The sequence below is a fragment of the Haliaeetus albicilla genome, chromosome 4 (assembly GCF_947461875.1).
Source record: "Haliaeetus albicilla chromosome 4, bHalAlb1.1, whole genome shotgun sequence".
NCBI classification, from domain to species: domain Eukaryota; kingdom Metazoa; phylum Chordata; class Aves; order Accipitriformes; family Accipitridae; genus Haliaeetus; species Haliaeetus albicilla.
The window spans coordinates 37,650,568-37,670,531 of record NC_091486.1 but is presented as its reverse complement, the minus strand read 5'-3'; the positions used below and the strand labels follow the sequence as shown (position 1 = coordinate 37,670,531).

Sequence of the window (19,964 nt, the reverse complement as noted above, 5' to 3'; positions counted from 1 at the left end):
GAAGGAGTTCGAGCCGCCTCAGAAGTGGTTGGTACTGAGACACAGCTCCTCTTAGCACCCCGACTGCCAGTGCTGGGCTGGATGTTCAAAGGGACGGTCTCCTCTACACATCACGCAACTGACACCACGTGGAGTAAGTGGATCGCACTGATCACACAACGGGCTTGCATAGGAAACGCCAGTCACCCAGGAATTTTAGAAGTGATCACGGACTGGCCAGAAGGCAAAGATTTTGGAATGTCGCCAGAGGAGGAGGTGGCATGTGCTGAAGAAGCCCTGCTGTACAATAAACTGCCAGAAAATGAGCGGCAATATGCCCTGTTCACTGACGGATCCTGTCGCATTGTGGGAAAACATCAAAGGTGGAAAGCTGCTGTATGGAGTCCTACATGACAAGTTGCAGAAACTGCTGAAGGAGAAGGTGAATTGAGTCAGTTTGCAGAGGTGAAAGCCATCCAGCTAGCATTAGATATTGCTGAAAGAGAAAAGTGGCCAGTGCTCTATCTCTATACTGACTCATGGATGGTGGCAAATGCCCTGTGGGGGTGGTTACAGCAATGGAAGCAGAGCAACTGGCAGCGCAGAGGTAAACCCATTCGGGCTGCCACACTGTGGCAAGATATTGCGTCCCAGCTAGAGAATCTGGTTGTAAAAGTACGTCATGTAGATGCTCACGTACCCAAGGGTCGGGCCACTGAAGAACATTGAAACAACCAACAGGTGGATCAGGCTGCCAAGATTGAAGTGGCTCAGGTGGACCTGGACTGGCAACATAAGGGTGAGCTATTTATGGCTCTGTGGGCCCATGGTACTTCAGGCCATCAGGGAAGAGATGCAACATATAGATGGGCTCGAGATCGAGGGGTGGACCTGACCATGGACACTATCGCGCAGGTTATCCACGAATGTGAAACGTGCTGCAATTAAGCAAGCCAAGCGGTTAAAGCCCCTGTGGTATGGAGGGCGATGGCTGAAATATAAATTTGGGGAGGCCTGGCAGATTGACTATATCACACTCCCACAAACTCGCCAAGGCAAGCGCTATGTGCTGACAATGGTGGAAGCAACCACCGGATGGCTGGAAACATATTCTGTACCCCATGCCACTGCCCGGAACACTATCCTGGGCCTTGAGAAGCAGGTCTTGTGGCGACATGGCACCCCAGAAAGAATTGAGTCAGACAACGGGACTCATTTCCGAAACAACCTCATAGACACCTGGGCCAAAGAGCATGGCACTGAGTGGGTGTATCATATCCCCTATCATGCACCAGCCTCTGGGAAAATTGAGCGATACAATGGCCTGTTAAAAGCTACATTGAAAGCAATGGGGGGCAGAACTTTCAAACATTGGGATACACATTTAGCAAAAGCCACCTGGTTAGTCAACACCAGAGGATCTGCCAATCGGAGTGGCCCTGCCCAATCAGAATTTTTACATACTGTAGAAGGGGATAAAGTCCCTGCAGTGCACGTGAAAAATATGTTAGGGAAAACAGTCTGGGTCACTCCTGCCTCAGGCAAAGGTAAACCCATTCATGGGATTGCTTTTGCTCAAGGGCCTGGGTGCACTTGGTGGGTGATGCGAAAAGATGGAGAAGTCCGATGTGTGCCTCAAGGGGATTTGATTTTAGGTGAAAATAGCCAGAATTAAACTGTTTGATATTAGTTGCTATATAACCCTGCTACTGTATGTTATCATTACTATAATTGTTATATGCTATATCCATAGTACTCTAGTAAGAATCACTTAGATCAAGCAAGAAAGAACTGTGATAAAACTGAGCAAAGCGCAGTAGTGATGGAACCAGAACTGACTCCAGCATGCAACAATCCAACGGGGCACACCATCCTCCTGCTGCGTCCAATGTCACCTGCTCGTCACACCGCACTGAAGCCCAATTCTGCTCTACCGACTGAGAGGACTTTGCACCATCCCTCCTGCCCAGACAGACTGGTATGACAGATGGAGCCCAGAGTCGGAAACTAAATGAACTCAACAAATGTTTTATGAACATAACCCATGAACTAAAGGAATGATATCTCTGTGTGTGTATACATATATATATGTCTCATTGTTCATATGTCTCAAAGGGATGGAAAGGTGATGATGATTGATCAGGATGTAAGTAAAGGTATGGGAACTGAGCATGATGTCAATGGTATAGAATAAGGGGTGGATACTGTCCTGGTTTCAGCTGGGATGTAGTTAACTGTCTTCCTAGTAGCTGGTACAGTGCTGTGTTTTGAGTTCAGTATGCGAAGAATGTTGATAACACCGATGTTTTCAGTTGTTGCTCAGTAGTGTTTAGACTAATGTCAAGGACTCTTCAGCTTCTCATGCCCAGCCAGGGCACCTGACCCAAACCGGCCAACGGTGTACTCCATACCATGGGACGTCCCATCCAGTATAGGAACTGGGGAGTGGGGGCGGGGAATTGCCACTCGAGGACTAGCTGGGTGTCAGTCAGCAGGTGTTGAGCCCTGCGCATCATTTGTACATTCCAATCCTTTTATTACTACTGTTGTCATTTTATTAGTGTTATCATTATTAGTTTCTTTTTTTTCTGTTCTATTAAACCGTTCTTATCTCAACCCACAAGTTTTACTTCTTCTTCCCGATTTTCTCCCCCATCCCGCTTGATGGGGGGGAGTGAGTGAGCGGCTGTGTGGTGCTTAGTTGCTGGCTGGGGTTAAAACATGACACCTATAGAAATCTCCAGGGCAGCTTTGCCATTACATGCCTGTTTTGTACAGGCATAACAAAGCAAATATTCTTGTTTGAAAGATTCAGGTGTAATACAGCTAAGGGTTCTACGATTCTTGGACTGCTCTGACACAAGTTATACAATTTCACTTCAAGGATTTGAAATTCTATATTGTTTCATTGCAGGACCAAAGTTTTGCACTGACTCTCAAGGAATGACACAAATTTGAACTATTAAAACATGGTCCCACAATTTGTGATGCTTTATTAAAAATTGCACCTCCCCCCCCCCAAAAAAAAAGTCTTTCAGCATTTGAGGTACACAAAGCTCGCTTAACTCTGTCAGGAAACAGCACATGAAGCATTGTGGATTTTTTTTTTTTTTTTTGTAAGAAAAGGTACCATTGTGAGAAAATTACATTTGCAATAGAATAATCTTAAAAGTATCTATACAGGTATCTATTTTGAAGTTTTCTTTAGTTAAAAGAAGTAATTGCACAAATCAAAATTTAATTTGTTTGGTTTTAGTGCCATGCAAACAACACATACAGACTACCAGCTAATTTAAAAGTCAATAGTCCTCAGAGCAAGACAAGGTCAAATATGTTTGTTAGGTTTGGGGTTTGCTTTTTTTTTTTTTAATAGTTCATTTACTGTTGCACAGCGCTACTTGCAAGAGCTCTTGACTAATTAAACCAACACATAGGGGACAAAAAGATAATTTACCATATATACTGTCCATCACAATGCCTCCAATTTTGTTATTCTATTTCTATTTTGCCACTGTCACTTTCTGCTATATAGTATACAACTAGATTAATGCAATTTTATTAAAAACAAATGCAGTTGTGAGACTGCAAAGTCATGTCATTAATATTAAAATTAAAAAAATGAAGCATTGTTTTGCTCTCATAATTTTTTATTCTAGAAATGAATTTAGTCCTCTTTCAGAATAACTACCCTCATTAAACCCTAGTATTCTAACGGAGTACAATATATTCTCATTTATTTATATCAATTGGAAAATATTTTTATAATTTGATTCTCAAATGTGCTCTCGTGTCAGAGCATGACGTGCATAGGGCACAGGGAAGAGGAAGAGAGAGGGCCTTTCTCTGCAGCAGTTATTGCCTGCTTCTTTGCATAGTAACTGCAATCCACTGACTTACAGAAATGGTACCAACCAAACTTCCAGGTGGAACATGCCCATAGGCACAAGTTACTTAAGAATATGCAGTGAATTTGTGAATTAACAAAGTAATGAATTGGAGAACTCACAGGTTAGCCTAGCCTGTATGAAGGGGACTGAGTCCTCATTTGATTTGTGTGGGTTTGGAGTGTTGTTTTTTTTTTTAAACCCAATGAGCTCATGAAATAAAGTTTACAGAATACGTTGTTCTGTAAGTTTTGGGAGATCCAAACAGACTGTGACTGCATTCTATGTAAAAAGTAGGCTTTGATTATATGCTAATTAATAGAAAGCAAGCCTGAGAGGACCAAATTTGCTGCTTGCCTACTAAGTTGTTCAAAAGCTTCTGAATTCCAGGATGTGCAGTATGCCCAGGACTCAGGATTCAGGTCCACCCTGGAAAGGTTTACCAGGCAGAGACCACCTGTGCAGCCGCAGCTTCCAGGACTCTCCAGAAGTAGTTTAAAATCTCAAGCTCACAATTTTGAACATGATTTATTTTATGAAAATGTTTCCTTATATATATTAAAAAAAACCCCAAAACAAGTTGAGATTTTGAACTTGCAAAAATGGAAGCACTTAAAGTTTGCTTGGCTTCCACTTAAGCAGATTTTTATAAAACAAGGGAAGAAATTAAAATCTGAACAACAGGTAAGAATCAAAAATACGAGATCCAAGACAATACCCAATAGTGAATTCTGGTATAAGAGTCTGTCAAACAACAGTAAGAATAATAATACTGGTAAAAGTACATGAGTAAATGTCAACAGTCTTATTATGAGGACATAACGGCCACAAATGCTTCTAGTTTGTGTTTGGGAAAAAAAAAGAAAAAGACTAGACTAATCATACTGCAAGACTGATGCAATCCTTTCCCTCTCCTATCATGACTTAGAAAGCTTTTGATTAAAGCAAAATCTTTAGAGTACAAATTAAGAGAGTCATCTGAAGATACAGAATTGATTTTCAATAATTCCTGTAAGGACTCCAAAAGCTATGGCTATATTTAAAACCGGTAAGTGAGATGACTCAGGCAACCTCTGCCCCATCAGTCTGAGTTGCACATAAAGTAACAGGACTCTGCCATTCAGAACTATTAAAGCTTTTAGTAAGATTGTATAAAATAAAAGACAGGCATGTTTAGGGCAGCTAGACTTTGTTTGATGACAATTTGTTTTAGGCAATAAAGGCTTTGAGGTACACAGGTGAGATCCTTGTCATTTTAGCCCACTCTCTCATACAGGTTGGGTCACTCAGCCAGGCTCCATTTCTTATTAATTACTACAGTAAGAGGATCCCAAATAAGTTGTTAATGGTCTCCTGATTGCCTGGCACTATAGGAAACAAAATACAGCTAGCATGCCTACCTCATTTCCACTGCCTTTCTGGTATCATTTTAAGGATTACATTCTCAAACACAGGAGCACTAACGCAATGACAACATGCACCGGTTATTTCAGAACTCACCTGAAAGCCAGGGCCCAAAGATGTAGTGGGGAACTTTGCTGTTCAGTTCAGTGGTACTAGTTTTATCTTGCCAATGTCTTAGACATGCACTCTATATTTAAGTTACAGCCTGAGAATGAAAAAAAAAAGCTACAGGAACAGTTTATAATTTACAACTAGTAGTCCTAGAGTCAGATATGGATTCCAAAGTGTTGCATGAAAAGGGAAAGAGCTACACTAATTAGAAGTATAGCAGAATGCAACACTAAAGGACTTTTAGGTAAGATGACTGTAATTACTTTGCAGGTGGACCAATCTGGTCTAAGCCACCCCCAATACCTTCAGCTACGATTGCAGCCACAGGAACTGAAGATGCTCTGCATGTCATTAACATCTTTTAGTATGTGGCCAGAATAATTTACACAAGATCGCTTCAGCAACAGCTAAGAAACTTTAAATTTGTCATCTGAGACTGTTTCAACTTATTTCCCACAGTTCCTCATTTTAAGTTCAATATTTTACTACAAATTCTGCACAAAACAATTACAAGAAGGAAAGGTTGATGTGTTTTTCTGTTATGCCTCAAAGCCCTACGTAGTCATAACAAAAAAAGTCACTCTTCTAAGAGCTACTCTGTTGAAAATAAGCCAAGTAACAAATACAGTTGTATGATCTTTAAGTGCTATTTTCCAGCTTCTCTTTTTCTGTTTTAGTCAAAAACACTGACAAGCACTTCTAAACCTGCCCCAAAAGAAGAGTTAATCAAAACTTTCCAAACACTGTTAAGGTTCCATTAAAGTAATTTCAGCTTCAGTTTAAGGAAGGTTCACTCATCATTAATCAAATATGTCAATGAGCTCTTTGGCCTAATGGTTTTGCATACAAATAGGAAGGCTAACATAATGACTCCAAACCAGTCAAACTGACAAACACACACTTCCAATAGCCTCACAGTAAAGAGATCAAACTGTATTCTTTAGCCAACAGCATTAGCAGGCTGCTGTTACCAAAACTCACCATACATAATACCATAAATCCAAAAGCATCACTTCATATTCAGAAATATTTCGCATTGTTAATACCACAACAGGGATAAAATTGAGCAAAATATTCATAGCAACTTTGGAATTATTAAGCTATTAAATGATTTATAGAAAATAAAATATTCCTTTACAATAAAATTAGTAACCCTTCTCAAAACGTGCCCATTTCCAATAAAAGCTAAACAGGAATTCTCTCTCTCAGGTATTGGAGATCTCTGGGGCAGAACACAGAATTTCAGCTAGTCTAAGCTGTTAACTGAGGCGGTTTGGGCCCAAATCAGACTGAGTTCAAGCATCAGATAAAAACATTCTTTTTTTCCCCTAAAATAGATGAAGTAACCTGTATTGCCACTATCATCATTCATATTAAAATTCAGGTTTGGACAGAAGCTCAGCTTCTCTGTACCACAGGCATGTGGCATCTTGGGAATACTCAGAGCCATGGCTGGCAGAGGGCCAGCAGTGCTGGGAATACCCAGGAAAGTGCTATGGATGAAGATCTTCACCTCTCCAAACTGATCTGAATTGGGCTCAGGATTTCTTCTCGGAGCACTTCATCAGTTTTAACAACAGCTATACAAGCCAGGTGGAGATCTCCATGCTCTGACTCCTGTCCGCACTAACCCAGGAGCACAAAGCTTGTCCTCCCTGCTAACTTCCCTCTTGGGACACCACCACTTACAAGTATCACAGAACAAGGATCCTGTCTCCCATCAAATCTGACATGTTTCCCTCTGTCAGCAGAGTTGCAGCCAGGTAATAGGTATGCCTGCTTCCCTGCATACAGGGAACAGAGTCAGAGGGGGAGCAGGCAGCAAGCAAAACCCACAAAGTTCAGCACACAGATGAGATGCATGCTCTATCCATCCTGCCTGTACAGCTTCAGCAGACTTTGATCACCAGGCTGCCAGACTTGGTTCCCTGGCCATTGTGCATCAGCCAGCTACATAAAATAAGCTGTAAGACAGGTGCAGGAGTAGGTCTTTGCCTAGCCTAGCCTGCCTTCAAAGCCAGATAGGCTGTGATAAACACCCCATGCTCAGAATTCAGATGAGGAATTCCATTTCTTTTACCAGACCCGATTTTTATTCCAGTGCTGGAATCCAGACTGTTAAGTTAAATTCAATGAGGATGGTACCACTAACATGACCATTTTTAATCATCAGATCTTTGATATTCTTACTACTAATGATAGCAAATATACTTGTCCTTGGGGATAATCACTCTAGTACTATTTTGACTCCAGTATTCACGCATAGGTGCCTGAGCTTGCTACTAATGGCAAGACTGGCAGGGGAAGGAAGGCGGAAGAAAAGGAGGGCAAGAATCAAGAGATTAGTCCTCCAATAATAAAAGGGTGAATGGTGTGTCATATTATAAATAACTTTTCAGTAACTTCGGTAAGATAAGGACCTACAAAATATCCCTCACATGTTTAACAGAGGGAAAACAGGTCTAATGCACTGGCTTCGCTTTGTTTGCTAAAATTTTCATACTGGTATCCTTACAGGTAAGTAGGTTAGGTTGCAGTAAACAGACGAACAGGCACATTGGATGGAAATTTAAACACATTTCTACGTATGCCCCTCAGTTTGCAAATAAAATAAATGATAGACTTACATTCCATTTAATCTGAGGTCAGGGAAAAATACAGAGGTAAAAAAACCAGATAAACATGTACATTTTGAGAACCCATGGTAATAGAAAATCTAGGCATAATCTTTAAAAAATGAAGATAAATATGCTATACCTGTGGAAACTGTATCTTCATAGATTATGTCAAGGATTAGGACATGCATAATTGATTTAGCTAGCTTAAGACAAATGAGACACACGGAGAGCCAAGAAAGTAATAGTTTTAAGGAACATTCATTAAGCTTAACTAAGTAAAATACAATTTGTAACATGCAGGTAGCTTCCATAATTTATATATATTCAGTTTTCATATTTTCATTAATGGATATATTTAAGACCATACTGACAAATGAAAAGTTCTAGTTTAAGAAAATAAATCCACAGGAAACGAATATACAAAGCCAGATCAATTTGCCATTATGAGCTCAAGGACCTGTTCACACTATAGTATTGCTGACAGATGTAAATTTGATTCTGTGCCTAAAGCACGGAACTTAAGATTTGTGAAAGAAAAATTTAGAGTCAGATAAAATCAAGCCTGTTTGTGGACTCACAATTTGCATGGCACAGGGTTGGTTTTTGTTTTGTTGAAAAGGAAAGCATGTAAGAATTTTTTTTTTTTTAAAACTCAAGATAATACATAAAACGAAACTTGTGTTGTTATTAACATTGCTTAGAAAAAGGCCTTGAGTGGGCATAGCTGCTCAGCATACATGGGTGGGAATGTCTCATTTATTTTTCCTTCACAAACGTATGATACAGGAGGAGTTAGTTGCAAGACAGCCATTCTACCACAATTTATAGAAGCTGACATTATCGGTGTTCACACTCTTGAAAACCTCTCCATCTTCTATGTTTTGATTTTCCTCATAAACAAATCATCCTTCCTTATATTAAGGCTGTACAGATTTTTTTTGTTGTTTTTTACTATATTGGTTTACTGTCCAGTGAGATTATGCTGATCCTCGTTCTTTGCAGGACCAGTTTCAACAATTATTCAGCAATTCTGACTCTCTCATTATGTATTGATAATTCAGTAAGTAGAAAAAAAATCACTGGGTAGCATTAGCCTTTTCACTGCCATTATATACACACATTCAAGCACTCATTTTTTAGTTGAAAAGCTTCAGCTAGGCACTGGTATAGAACACAAGACATCATACAATAGAATTAGCACATGCTCCAAATTGTAAAGAAGCATACTAAGTTGGTAGATCAGGTATTTCCAAACTACAGTCGGACTACTTGCAGAGAACATGAAGAGACTGTACCAAAGAACAGAGATGTTGTTACAGACACTATTATTATAAAGTTGCAACAAAACCAGGTGGAGATGAATTCTATTATTTCACTGATAGTTTTTACTCTAAGCATACCAGCATTAACTGAATTAAAAACCTTAGTCTGAGAAGAGGATTTGGACAGAAGTTCCCTTAGCCTTAACAATTCACACATGCCATTGTGAGCAACCTTCCAAAGTTAATTCCTTATATGTCGCAAAAGAAGCGTACTGAATCACTATGGCTCTATCCAGTAAATTAAGCAATATTTGAATTTTATTATTTATAGCCAAGAACAGCAAGGACTACTGCTCAGCAGCTTTTTGTTTTTAAGGGCTGTCAACTTTGATATGTGCTCCTAGCTGTCATACTACCTCTGCTTTCATGTACCTTCTTCCCCTCATCCTCACAATAAAGACAAGACATGGGGGAAGGACGGATATTTAAAAAAAGAAGAAAAAAGTCAAACAATCTCAATTGCTTCCCTTTCCTTCCCCTATTAACTACAGTTTCAGTCCAATAGTGTTAAGGTGAAACACAAGTGGTTTATTGTACACTTTTTTGCACTGCAACTTTGGCTCAGTTAATAAGCCGGTTACCCAAAGTCACATCAATTTGATTAACCACCACCATCACAGGTCATCTGAAAGCTTTTCTAATAGCAATATCTGTAGCAGTGGTACAGCAAAGATGCAGATTTGTTGATAGACTCAAGGACTCTGCGGTTGCTGCAGATCAGCACAAAGTTTACTGTGCAAGAAAGAGCTAATCAAGACATCTCTGAATACTGCAATATGAGAAAAGTGAACCGCTCACAATTAACAAATATGATTTGTCATGACAGTGCACAGCTCCTACATTTTAAAATACACTGCATATTTATGCTGGTGGGGTTTTTTTGTAAATTTAATTTAGATGCATTTTGATTTAAAAAATTCTCATAGTTGCTGTGCAGTTTTTAGAAGTGAAATGAGATACAAAATAATTCATAGAAGAACATATAAGTAAGCCCAAGATCACAGCAAGTTTTATAAATATGTGTCCAAGTGCTTACTTGCATACAGCACTGCTATGAACTCCCGACTGTCCTGGTGCCTGCTGATCCCAGTGAGGTCAAGAAAATAACCCTTTGAATAAACTTCATGAAGTTACGTGGGTTCGAGCTAGTTAACTACTTAATTTTTTTATTGCAGGCTAGCAGAGACATAACATCCCATGAAATTTTTCAAAAAATACAAGGAAAAAACCCACTAGTGTCTCTCTAGCCTCCCAGCTCAGTGCATTCAGTGGCACAGCAGGGAGACTTCTTCAGTTCAACATAGCCAAACTACTTTCATAGAACAGCACGGCATAGGAAAAAAACTGCAATTCAGGTACAGTATAATGCTTAGAAAAAGATTATAAATTCAGTCAACTAACTGGAGCCTTAATGTAACCTTTTTTTTGCCAAGTACTACAATTGCATAGTCTAACACTATTTCTCTAAGTCCCAGCCAGTATCTGATTCTCAACAGGTTGAGTTTTCCCCTACATTTTTGTTTTACTGAAAGCTATCAAATAAATTTTCTTCTCAAGAAATCTAATGATTGTGACTACTGGCCACATACCATCAATAACATGAATTAGCTTTAGCACTGCTGATTTATATCAGCTAGATCTTGTCCCAGCATCCCCATGAAGAGATACATGATGATTTAGAAGTGAGGTTTTAGACTTCCCTTTAGACAGAATTAGCCATAGCAATTGGAAGACTCCCACTTCAAAGATTTTTTTCATTCCTTCACCGTACTACTGCTGTTAAAGTGACCAACACAAAAGTGGCGCACACGCTATGTTCAAAGGTCTTGCTAAGTATCAATTTCTGAGTAGGACAAATGCTTTCTACCCCAAAAGACATCATTTACACACAATTATTCTGGCAAACAATTTGCCTGTTTTGCTCAAAAAGTTCTTTATGAAGGCACATTTCCCAAACAAATATTTTCATATGAAATACTACTTTAAAAGCTACTAAATTAAGCTGAAAAAAAGCAATTTGAATGAAGTGTTTATTGGATCCCAAATAACTCTTCATTTGGTTTAGCATGACATCATTTATTCCATGTTCTGTAAATTAGAAATACGAAGTTCACCCAGTTCTACTCATCTTCATGGCATATAGTATTTGTCCACACCTGCTCCACAAATAGCTTTGTTTCTGCCAATGATCTGACAAAGTGAATGAGTGCGTTGTCTACACCAACACACACACAAACACACAGGGAAAGTATGTAAACAGCTCTACCAAAACTTTAAGGATAAAGTTTGGGTTCATTAAAATACTGTAAAAAACAGAGGAAACAAATTGTATTCACAGATGAGCTGCTTCATACCTAAGCACCCTCCAACTTTCTGTAAATACAACTTACTGGAAACATGATGGTGCAGACATGAATCTACAAAGCCTCAGATACATCACCAATACCCTTCAGCACACTTCCCAGTCTAATCATAACCAACAAGTTCAGTCAACCAAGCTAAACAACTGTTTCTCTGACTGATAGAAAAACATGCTTTTGTAATCGTGTGTGCCTAGATAACACATTTCATGAAAGGCAGCTTCCCATGGGTCAAACAGATCAATAGGTCTGGTCAGTTTATCTGTGCAAGTTTTAAGTTTACTTCATCAGATCACATGGGAAGTGTTATCACTCACTGGTCATGTAACATTCTCACTCATCTAACTTTTGAAGAGTTTTTGCTGGCAGAACTCAACTTAGGAACACATTTGGAATGCTTTGTTGACTTACCTTGGACTTAACCAGCAAGTTTAATTCATTGATTTAAAGACAGAATTGATCAAGTGTTTCTGCTTTTCCTAGCTGTATTTTGCAACTCTGATAAATGCAGGGAATTTTTAATGTGGTTTTTTTTTTTTAATTTTTTTTTTAATATGTAAGTGCTTTTCAAATTGTTGTTGTTGTTGCTTCTTTTTACAGCCCAGGGAAAACCAAACAGTCACATTTCATTAAAGTATCCAAATATTTTTACGAATAGAAACCACTATAGGAAATCAAATTCAGGTAATACCTAGCTGTTCCAGCAGAGACACAGACACTGTTGGGCACTATGGAAGAACATTTGAAAACCTGACAGATAGTTAGCACAAGTCCAATTATTCCACCAGCAAAAAAAAGGAACGTGCAACAGTGTTAAGCGGTCAGGCCAAGAACAACCTCAAAACTTCTGGCAACATACCCACCAGTGGGTTGGTACATTGGAAATCACGTGTTTAGATAATTTAACTCTTGCTTCCAAAAGTCACATTGGAAATGTGCTATATTGATAGCTGCAGTTAATCCATTGTTCAAAACAAGCACAGACAGATTAGATGGCGACTTTAAAACATGCCTAACGCTTCCTAGGGAATATCTAAGCAGTGTAAACTTGTTTAGAACTGACCTTTCCCCTTCCCTCCCACAGCATAACTAAACAACCATTTACACTGCTCTAGATCAAACCCAGATGCCAAGAACAACATCCTAGACTAATTTATTTCCTTACTCTATTAAAACTACTTTCCTTAATGCTTACTCCATTAGCATGTTTACAAGACTAAGTCATCTGTATGAAAATGGACGTCTTTCAGAAAAAAAGTTTCCAAAAATAAAAAGCTGAAAAATAACAAGTTCTACGAAACTAGAGAAAACTTTTTGTTTGCACTTGGTTGCTTTCCAGCTGAGTCTCCAGGTATGTTGCCATCTAGCTGTGTAGCATACAGATAACAACACACCCTCCAGATATAGGTTACAATTTCTTCTTTATTACGGCAATTTCTAGAGTCTAAGACTACCACCGTAACTGCTAGATGTATCGAAAGTAGCACCTGACCCATAAAAACAGCTTTATAAATAAAGTGGTATGTAGACCCATGATCTCACCTATCACTTCAAACCTCAGAGCTCCAAGCTCCCTAGCAAACCTTACAGTTTTCCATTCTCAAATCTAGTAATGAAATTTTGTTTAAATTCAAGTCTTCATATTCATATATACAGAGGTAGGTGCTAAGAAGAATATGCACAGCTTCCAAGTCAAACAGGTAAAATCTTTCCATATAACACCCAATTTGTCACCCATTTAACCAGCTAGTTCTTTGTTTAGCAAATCTGAATGCAAACTACGCTCCTAGTTTCATGAATTTTTTTTGTTCACAGCATGATTTTTTATGAAGCTATAGTCACACAAATATATTTGTTTATTTTAATAAGGCAAGCTGTTTTAATACTAACGTGATTTAACAAAGAAAATATCCTTTAATGTGTATTAAATAAAGCAAACAAGGTACTAAACTGCACACAATTAATGACCATAGAATGCAGTTTGGGTAGATAAAACTGTTCATCACTTAAAAGGAAACATTTTGTCATATTTAGGCAAAACTTTAAATATTTAGTCTTTAAAAAAAACAAAGACGGTCTCATAGTGCTCCATTATTAACAGTGGGATTTGAGGCATTATCATCTCCTCTTTATTACACCTACCTACAACAAAAGTGAACTAGACTTTATTTGTAGTTTGTGAAGCTAATTCCTTGTTTGTGACAACCTGTCTCCCATGAAAATTCCTCCTGTAACATATCCGACTGCATTTAAAAAGGTACCAGCTACTCAGTTGTAGTCTTAATATGGAAAACATCTGACTTCAGTTACTTAATTACAAATTACTTTAGTTGCACTTTAAAACAGCATCTTTATATGAAGCTAACTAAAGACATTTAAAGATTGGGCGTGGGAGAGAAAACACCATATAACAGGAAAAAAAATATTTTCAAAATACATTCCCTAATCTAGTAAAACCTAAGGGAGGTGATAACACTGAATTCAAAAGAATAATTTCCATATTTAAAGTTTACTTTTATTTTATGAAGAATAATTTCTCATATTAGATAGGTTTCCTTTGCATAAATGAAAATAAGAGTCTGCATTAATTGAGGCTATTATTTAAAGAAAAAGAAAAAAAATCCCAATCCTGAATTATGCATTTCTAGCAACAGGAATATTTTCACAGCAAAAAGCACACCCGAAATCTTTTCAGGGTAGCTGTGACTGAATAATGCTGATCTTGCCAGTTTTCCATTATCAGATTGAGATCTAGAAGAACTGAGGTAACAGGCTGAAAAATGTATTCTTTTCATTAAAGAAGCAGTTTAGTAGCATGTATTAACATTTTGTCTATTGTACATCAAGTTGCAAAATTATTTCAAGATCCAATAGTCCCTGGCTGATGGCCCAGTAAGTACAGATTTTTCAAACTATATGGAAGTGACAGTCTCATTTACTATCAATTTTTATGCTAGTAAAGACACACAAGGGCTGTCTTCACTCATTTCTGAGTTTTTAATCAGTTTTTGACCATCTCCTAGAGGAACCATTTAACACAACAGTAACCTCTGAAAAGAATAGTCATTAGGAAAGGGCACTCAGGAATGCAAAGAATTAGATACGATATTGACAATTAAGATTCACCAGAACGTGCACTATTGATCCTTCTGCGATACGTAGCTTGGGGTCAACTGCAAACGTTAGAGAAGTAAACCACCACTGCCACCTTCTACCATATGCCTAAAGCTGCTTCTTCACTCAAAATAATAATTTCCAAGACTTGACCAGGAACAAAGCATGTGAGGGTCTCAGCCTTTTTTATTCCTACATTGTACAGAAAAAACAAACACACTGCTTCCATCCTTTCCTAGACTGTTCAGTTCCTTGTCCTCACTCCAGTCTTACTTATCTCAGAACTTCTGTGTTTGACCTGGAGCCTCTAAGCCTAATCAGTCCAATTCTAGGGGGTTTTGTCTTTTAGTTTTTAAGCTATAAGGTACAACACACACTCACAAAATTGTCTAAACAGGGAAAGGTCCTTATGAATCACAGAACTGACAATATATACATCAGTCATGTCATCACCTGCATATTTAATCTCCTGCTACACACTTTGTATTCACAACTGTACAAAGGGAATACAGGCAATGAGATTTCATAGTGAAAGGTAAATAGCTTTCATACAAGATCTGTACCAAAACAGCGTATTTTGTTTGCCCCTAAAGATCCTCCTTTCTTTGTATTGTAATTTTCTTTAACACTAAGTCATTAAAGTAAAATAAGTAAATAATAGGGTAGTTCCCTGTTCAAAAAAAAGTCAGAAAATTCTGTTAAAAAGGTATGAAAGCCCCCAAATGCTGAGTATTCCATTAGTCTCCCCCAGTTTTTATTTTGAGTACAGCACATAACTTGGGCCTAAAAGGCTGTAGGCTGTTACTGAAAGGGAAGTTTAGCAGCTTGTAGCAACAGAAGGTTCCCATCACCAGATGATAATAAAGATTACAAAAGAAGAATTTTATTGCTGCCTGATCATGGCAATGACAACACTGAAAGAGGGCAATTGTTCCCTGCTTTTTTTTTTTTTTAAAGGAAGTTTTTCATATGAAGAGTAACTATACGCTTCACCCTTTATGACTTAATTTAGGCAAAGAGAAAACACAGCCAAGGGAAAAATCATAAGATAATCTCTCCCTCAGTAGCGCAGCTATACCAACAGTACTTGAAGTGGTGCAGACAGTGCAAGCCAACTAAAAATCCCTAGGTAGAGTAAATCAACACAACTCTATCGTGATCATGGAAACTGTATTCTCATACACTTACTCAAGCTCAGGCCCTGAGACCCTTGAAGTATGTTTGTGCTTGAATTTTATAAAGCGTGCATTACAGATGCAATTGATGGTAGCAGCCTATGATCTTCAATGGGAGCAAATGTAGGTCACTACAGGTACTTCCAGGAAAACTGTCCCTGGAAATACAGCAACCGCAGACAAATCTTAACATAAGCCATAGTAACACAATTATATCCTTATTCAATTTATGTTTATCTGACACACTGAAAACAGCATTCTAGTTTCTGTGTCAGTCTCAGAAGTGGTTGGGACTTAGGACAAGGCGGTTACTCCCCCAGTGATTTGATTACTATTTTTTTGTTGTTATATCTTTTTAACATCCCCTCTTTGACAAGATTCTTGATTATAGTTTCCAAAAGAGAATTTCTTCAAAAATTTTAGATGCCTTGGACTTCTGGGCTAACCAACATCTCACAAGTGAATGTTTCTTCACTGACCATTTCTCAAAACATGCAATTCTGCCCCGCTACCCCCCAAAAAAATTAAAAGCCTCAGCAAATAAAACACTTACCAGAAAGAAGTAATTCCAGGGACTACTGTGGAGAATTCCAGAGCCATCTTCCATGATGGAGTGTCCAGAGAATAAAGAGGCAGATGAAAATGATATATATGAAACGTACCATAACACAAGGAAATTAGAAAACCAACTCTACTATCACATACAAGGTATCACCTGCTGACTGCAGTTTCAGAGCTGGACCATAGGGTTATGATAAATGTAGTAATGGGCTGCTTCCGTGATATGAATCTAAGCACTTCAAGATCTGATTAAGGAATGGAGCTATTGCCAGGCTAAGCCTCTGCTGACAAAACCAGCATCTCAATCCTTGAGAAGAACTAGAACGTCTCCCACAAGTATTCTGTAGCATACCATACATATAACAGAGGTATGTGTGTAAATACATACATTTGTTGCCTAGATTTTTTCACTGGAAGTACCCCCAAAGAGTAACTAACCATTAACAGAGTAAGAACAAATACTGTACAGTGTCATCTCCCTTACTGCCACCTTAAACAAAAAGAAGTTTGCTAAAACACACTTGCTGCACTTGAATGAAGAAAATTCTCTACCTCTCCAAACAAAACACTACGTTGTAAGAATGTTAAGTTGTGCCAGAGAGCTAATATCAAACAAACTCACAAATACAAAACATACCATAAGTCTCATTGTAAAGTGAAAGTGTCTGTGAACATGCTCATCAGTTTTGTCAGAGACACATCACCAAGACCCTGAAGGAAATTACTGCAGTTCTCTGAAGCGGAGATTTATTGACCAAATAGACTTGGAGATCTTCCAGCTTGTTAAAGGTGCTAATGATTCATGTATGCAATTTTTGAAGAAACAAATGAGCTTCAGCGGTGTGATTTTTTTGTCAAAAAGTCAAACTGTACTTTAGGTTGTGCAGTGCTGTTATCTGCCTGGACATGCTGAGACACTGCAGAGAAACATTGTAAGTCAATATATTCCCCCAAACAACCTGCCTTCAGCAAGGCAAAGATACGTTTGAGATTTCTGCCTACCATATACCCTCCTTTTTAAACCAAGTAAATTCACATAAGTGTTCACCATCACTGTGCTATTAATACTCTTCCATTCTTGGAGGTACCTACAAAAAAGTGCTCTTTAGTTTCAATGCAAAGTTTAACACACATTATCAAAAGCCTTTTGAATCAGGTAGGCAAGTGAAACACTTGCAGCAAGTGATCCTGTATTTATGCATTTTGTATGCAATGCCATGGAAAAGTTTTGCTGCAGTACATTTGTCATATTTCCTGTCACTATGAAAAAAGAAATACCTTGTAAAAATATTTTCTGTTTGTTCACAGAAATTTCCATCAAAACCAGGGAAAGAGGGAAGGGATATGGTTGTGTCTCATGCAGGGAGACTAAATGTAGTTAAGCAGAGGAGAATAAGAACTTTTTGCCTCCATACATATCATGCTCCTGAATTTTAGGAATTTTTTCCTCATTATCATTCATTTCCTAGAGTTTCTGATTAACTTATACCCATCAATAAAGCTTTCAAAAAGACATAATTAAAGCAGAGAAGATAAAAAAGGGAGATTGAGCATATTATTGGGTGGAGCAAGGGGAAGAAGTGAGTGAGAAGCAAAAAACACATTCTGAATCCCAGCCCAGAGAGATAAGTGGATAGTTTAAGTCTCTTGTTTCCAATCCTAGAACTGGAAATTCCCTGTTAGTGTCCTGTCCTAAATCACGATCTTAACAGCATACAAGAAAAAATAACATAACCAGCAGTCATTATCAGCAACAATGGATCAGTTAGGTCTGTTAAGTCAAGATAAATCTAAATCAGATATAAAGCTGAACAGGGTATATGCATATCAGTAGTCTCAAAGTATTCGTTTCTGTTCTTTATTTAAGACAGAATAGCTTTTCAATAAATAGTTCCACATAAAATACCTTGTGAAGTGCAGAAACATGAGGAGAAATCAGGTTCACTGCAAAAATTCCTCTTGCAAATTTTGGTAGGTGGTTGGTCTGGGTAAACCCTATTTAATTATTAAACAAAATGCATGGAAGATGTGCTTTGAGCTCAGAGCTCCTAGCTGCATATAAATAAAATATGTAAATGATTGCCATGAAGAGAATACACAGTACGTTAATCCTCTTTTAAGATCATAAATGTATAGTACAAGGAAAATAAATTGCTCAAAGAAAGATTTTCTAAACTAACTTTGACAGTAAGCCAAAGTTTAAATCAGGAAGTATTTAATCGTGTATTGGACTTGCTGCATTTTTCCTGGTTTTTAAACCACACTTCATTGTGCAACTGCCCCAGATACACATATGTGTAACAGGCTTTTTGATGGCAAAGACTGTGTACAGAAAATTGCGGTTGTGTTAGATGGAACTGCTACATTGACTGCTAAATTCCAAACCTCTTCGCCTAACTTATCCAATGCACCAAATTTACTAGATCTACCTCTGTCCTGTACAACTTCTTCCAAACCTGAAATGACATTATCACATCATAAATTCACCAATACAGACGGAGACAGTCACAGCATAAAACTAAGTTAGAGTAAAATAATACAACTACATGAAACTGTGGTGTGAGGAAAAAAAACAAACAAAAAAAACCCCAAAAAACCCCAACAACAACAACACAGCAAGAGGCAACAATGCTTCAGTCTGGCCTTTCAAGAAGGCTAGCATGCTAGTGTCAAACATAAATATTCAAACTCCTAACAGAATTTTCTTTTAAATTTTTTTCATTATGTTGAAGCAGTAGGCCATAAACCAAGTATGTATTAGCTTTTCCAAAGGAAATGCTGGAGGCACAGCCACAACACCATGAAGTCTAAACTGAATGAATACACACAGAAACATTTTTGGTTTGCCACAAGAAATTGAGTACAACCAGTTACTATTTGTTAGTACCACGATTATCACACTATTGAGGAAACACATCAGAAATTGCCCAGCCCCTGACTATGAAACTTGCCCATTCTACATCTTGAGAGACAGTGAGATGGGAAGCACCTGATTGCAGGGCAGAGGGACATAAGCACACTGCAAGCTGGGTAGCATCAGAGGGCATGCATGTGCACAGGCATACCGAGCAAGAGAGTTGCAAAGAAATTGAAACTAGTGGGCTTTTTTTTCCAAATTTAAAAAAATTTAAAGCCTTTCTATTGGAACAAAATGGGTCTTGCTGAAATAAAAAAAAAGGGGGCGGGGGGGGAGGGTTGGACCTCTCAGTATTTTTCATAACATGAATGGCATGTGTGGATTTATTTTTCAGCCACAGCTGTCCTAAGCAAATGGCAGATATTCAAGTTTGTTTCAAATTCACACATTTAAGCGAATAATAGTGAGCCAGCTTTAACTTCTTCATAGGAAAGGGGCAATGCAAGATTTTGAGTAAGTTCAAGACACTCTTTTTAGTTTTGAAAGGGAATTTCCAGTCAGAAAAATAAACAGGGATCC

The 19,964-nt window shown here is 38.2% G+C and overlaps 1 long non-coding RNA gene across 1 annotated transcript in view; it reads right to left on the bottom strand.

The window, feature by feature from the left end:
- Window positions 1-19,964, bottom strand: part of LOC138685149 (uncharacterized) — a 130,874-nt gene that overhangs the window by 75,827 nt on the left and 35,083 nt on the right. Inside the window, exon 6 of the long non-coding RNA XR_011324415.1 lies at window positions 5,364-5,472. This is a non-coding gene — a long non-coding RNA (uncharacterized lncRNA). The remainder of the gene's footprint in view (window positions 1-5,363; window positions 5,473-19,964) is intronic.